At 44.0% G+C, this 4,616-nt stretch overlaps 1 long non-coding RNA gene across 1 annotated transcript; it reads left to right on the top strand.

The window, feature by feature from the left end:
• The first annotated feature begins 1,797 nt into the window (after positions 1–1,797).
• LOC147858746 (uncharacterized) lies at positions 1,798–3,993 on the top strand. The gene is made up of 3 exons (XR_015530391.1): positions 1,798–2,066; positions 2,347–2,370; positions 3,936–3,993. It is a non-coding gene; the product is annotated as an uncharacterized LOC147858746 (long non-coding RNA).
• Positions 3,994–4,616: the final 623 nt, after the last annotated feature.

The following is a 4,616-nucleotide window of genomic DNA, read 5'->3' as shown; positions in this document are numbered from 1 at the left end:
AGTGCTCTCCTTTCTCTGAGTGGGTAACTCCTTCCACTCGTTGTCGGCTCTTGTTCGGGTGTCTCTCCCGACTCTCCTCTTCCCTCGGGTTCATATATGTCGATCGGCTTCTCAAGGTTGGAAGACTCCAACTTGTATTCCTCGATCGACCTTAACCGCTCAGCCAACTCAGACTCATAGCCGATTGGCTATCTTCGAACAACCGATTGTGTTAGTTCACTTGGCCTCTAATAGATAGTAGTAGAGGTTGACTGGGTAGTCAATTCCGACTTCTTATGCTTCCAATCCTCTATCGTCTTGTCTTCCAAGAAGACTACATCCTGACTCCTCACTACTTTCTTGTCGACTAGGTCCCATAACCTATAGCCGAACTCATCTTCCGAGTATCCCATGATATATGCATGGGTTCAACTTAGTGTCGAGCTCCGACCTCTGATCCTTAGGCACAACATATACACTAGGCATCAAGACACCCTCAGGTGTCGGTAGGAGACATCCTTTCCTGTCCAGACCCTCTGTGGAACATCACCCTTCAATGGTATTGAGGGAGACCTGTTGATCAGATAAACAACTATATACATCGCCTCAACCCAATACGATTTCGGTAGTTTATCATGAGAGAGGATACTTCTTACTCTCTCCATGATTCTTCTATTCATCCTCCCTGCAAGCCTATTCAACTCAGGGGTCTTAGGTACTGTGTATTCGATTTGAATACCTTGGGCCTTGCAGTATTCCTCAAACTACCCTTTATATTCGCCACCATTGTCGGTTCGGACAACCTTCAACCTCCGACCTGATTCCCGTTCAACTCTTGCCTAGAACTCCTTGAAAAATGACAGTACTTGATCTTTTGACTTTAGTACGAAAGCCCACAACTTCCGACTGTAGTCATTGATGAAGGTCACAAAGTACTGTCCGCCTCGGTGTGACGGAGCATCTACATAACACACATTGGTGTGTACTAGTTCCAGTGACACTTCTCTTCTCCTTGGTGGTCTAAAGTGGAATGTTGCTATGTTCTACTTTCCAACTAAGCAGTCGACGCACCTCTCCAGGTGCACTCCCTTTACCTCTGGTAGAAGCTTTTGATCGGCCAACAGATGTAGTCCCTTCTCACTCATGTGGCCTAGCCTCTTATGCCATATCTGTCCTGTTGAGTCAGATGCCACATTCACTTCCGACTTGCACAGTCGGGGTTGCATCATATACAATGTTCCTTCTTTTTTGTGCTCGGGCCACTATAATATTTCCTCGCCAAAACTTCCATTTCTCGTTTCGGAAGCTACCACTGTAGCCTTCGTCGTCCAATCTTCTAGTTGATATTAGATTCAATCTGATGTCGAGGACATGTCGAATATCCTTCAGAGTAAGACGACACCATGTCGACGTCGTCAAATAACACTTCCAACTCTGGCTATCTTGCACTCCCCATTGTCACCCATCTTTACATAACCATGATCCCCAACTATGTAAGTCGAGAAATTCTCTCTCGACGGAGTTATATGGAAAGATGCACCAGAGTTGATCACCCAAGTGCATTCCTCACTCGCTAGGTTTGCACTTGCCTGTTCACAGACGAATAGAAGTTCTTCATTGCTCATAACAATGGCTGAAGTGCCCTTTTCATTAGGAATCTTCCTGGGTTCGACACCATTACCGACACCTCTGTCCTTTCTCATCTGTTAGGAGTCCTTCTGGAAGTGTCCAGGTTTTCCACAATAGAAGCACACGAGCTTTCCTCTGGACTTCGACCTAGCTTGAGGCTTTTCTCGCCTTGGTGGATGTTACGGGCATGACCATATAATATCCCGTGGTGAGAATTGTCGTAGTATTCTATACACGTGGATAAGTGTGAGGGTTAAACAAAGAGTCTAAAGAAGGGGAGGATTACTTTTAATCCTCGGGATTGAGACAACCCATGAGGCCAAGTGTGAACATGGCTGGGGGCCTTGAGAATTACTATAAATAAGAGGCCTAGCTACCCTCATTGGGGCATGCATTGACTACGTCGAGACTCTGTCCGTGAGTGGAACGACTCTTGTAGCAAGCGCGCTATCATCCAGGTACGACTCGACGCCAAGGCGGTGGTATGGGACGCCGATCGAGGCTCGAGTCCGTCTCGATCCCTTCGCTCGGGGGTGGTCGGGTGGATCGGCACCCTTCTTTCTCTCTTTTCTCTCTATTCTTTCTAGATCTATCATTGATATATCCTTATTTTATGCTTACTTTAGTACCTAATCTCTAATATTTGGTATCAGAGCTCATGTACTAACGTTTCTTTTGGTTTTCTTTTTGTCTTCGCGTGGGATGGCGATTGATCGTTGTGCGGTCGCCTTCATGCAGACAAGGATTAGCGAAAGAACTTCGGTAAATTTTCCTTAATTTTTTATCTAATTTTTCTTCTCCCTTCTATACATGTGTATACTTAATATGTAGTTTTTTTTTTCATATATTCAATGATGTTGACGTGGTATTTAATTGGTTATCTTAAACGTTTACATATGTCCACGAGGTCAATACCTCGTTTGACATATAAATCATATGTGATGAGTGTCGTATGCGTACGAGGTTACTACCTGAATTGCGTATTACGTTCACGAACATATGTTACGTTCGCGTACGAGGTCAATACCTCGATTCGTTCGAAATGATATGCGTTGGGTTTAGTATGCGTAAGAGGTCAATACCTCAATTGCGAATTACGCTTAACCTTATTTTCGGATGTTTCGTGTGCGTAGAGGTATATGCCTCGATTACGTATCCCGAATACATCATTGTTGGCTATATAAAAAAACGATTCATTTAGTATACGCATATGTGGTCACTTATATATGTCTCTGATCGTATATATGTGATATATTGACATATGTGTATATTTTAGATTACGTGATTCATATCAAATGTTTTCCTACTTGGGGAGAGGATTTTGGTGGCCGTCCTCACATTTTTGTGAGAATGGCGTTGTCACCATCCCTTTTATCAACAATTTTTATTGTTGAAATTCCCGTTGGTCACTTTGATATTTCGTTACGTAACGAACCTCGTATAGCCAAAATGATGTTGAATACGTCGGGCTTGATCCACATCAAGTAGGGTCGCTCTAATGACACACGTATCCAACATCTCCCCTCGTTACATGGATACGATGCCACCATGAGCTCGTTCTTACGAGTGGCATTCGTAATGACGTGACCATGTGATGGGCCACATGAGCCTACGAAGACACAAGGGCTCATTCGGCTTGACCATTAGGTTACACTTTGGCATATGCCATCGTAATTACGCGGCTTGAGGTTAGGTAGCGTACAACCATAGTGGGTAATAAATGAGGGAGAAATAAGGCCACTTGACCTATATGTTTCTTTTAAAAAAAACATATAGGGGCAAATGCCTCGCATATCTCGAATACGCCTCAAACATTAAACATTCAAGACGCGCAATCTACTTGGTTGGCTCAAGTGTTTAATGTATTTGTCCTCGAGGTCTCGAGTTCAAATATGACCAACACCATACAACATCGTTGATACATATGACTATAATACATATTTAGACTTTAGGTCTAAGTGCACTTCGGGGTCCTCGTAATAGGACTTAAAGAGCCGAAACCACATATGTGGGCACAGAAACATAGTTATTGTTAACATTTTTTTCGTGTATAAACTATTCATGACGCGAACATACATGGTTGAGCCTCGGGGAGCCACCATGAAAAAAATCGATATAGAGATCAGGGAAAGGCATTCATTTGTCACCCCCATGGTTTTTAAAACACCTCTGTGTTACCATAGTAACCTGATCTTGAACCTCATCTCATACGTCTAGAGGGGTATTGACGTGAGATCATGATATCGATTAATGTTTGCCCATGATATGTTTACACCACGACAAGATGTTATGACTATTTGTCTGACCTTATCTTATTTCTTTGCCAGAAATAATCATTCAATGGCTCAGAATAACGACCCGATGCCCTCCGCTCAAGCGGAAAGACCTCAAGGAAATCCTCCTGGGACAATGTCCATTGAGGCGTATATTTTACAAGTACAACATTTCCTTAGTTCAACCGCGCAGCAGTTGACCGAATTTCGGCAATCTCAAAGTGCTCTCGAGGCACGAGTCATTAGTCTCCAAAATGAGATTAATAGACCTGATGAGCGTCAGGGTGAACCATCATTTGTCGTAAAGCCATTTACGGGAGATAAAAAGGAAAGAACCGAAGAAGCAATCTGCACGTGGCTGGGCCGATGGGAGTCTCATTTTGAGCTCTATCCCACGCCAGATAGTACGAAGATTGCATATGTCGGCCGAGAACTAGGGGGTAAGGCCGCCGCTTGGTGGCGTGGGCTCCGAACTTTGGGGAGATTGCCCGAGACCTGGACAGACTTTGTCACAGTTTTCAAGGGTCAATTTCTACAACCTCCCTCTCGAACCGAGGCAGCACAAGCTTTAATGAACCTCTCTAGCAGGAAGTTTTCCTCGCTAGAAGACTATGTCCACCATGCTAGAACCCAAATCCAAAAATCGGGTCTAGAAGGGGACAATTGGTTAATAGCTTGTTTTGTCAATGGCATCCCCAATTCGGACTATCACTGGATAGTGCACGATAAGGATCC

The sequence above is a fragment of the Azolla caroliniana genome, unplaced genomic scaffold (genome assembly GCF_043228905.1).
Source record: "Azolla caroliniana isolate FFs.n. ecotype wild unplaced genomic scaffold, voAzoCaro1.0.p SCAF_10, whole genome shotgun sequence".
Lineage (NCBI taxonomy): Eukaryota > Viridiplantae > Streptophyta > Polypodiopsida > Salviniales > Salviniaceae > Azolla > Azolla caroliniana.
The sequence above is the reverse complement of the archived record's forward strand: the minus strand, read 5'-3'. Positions and strand labels throughout refer to the sequence as shown.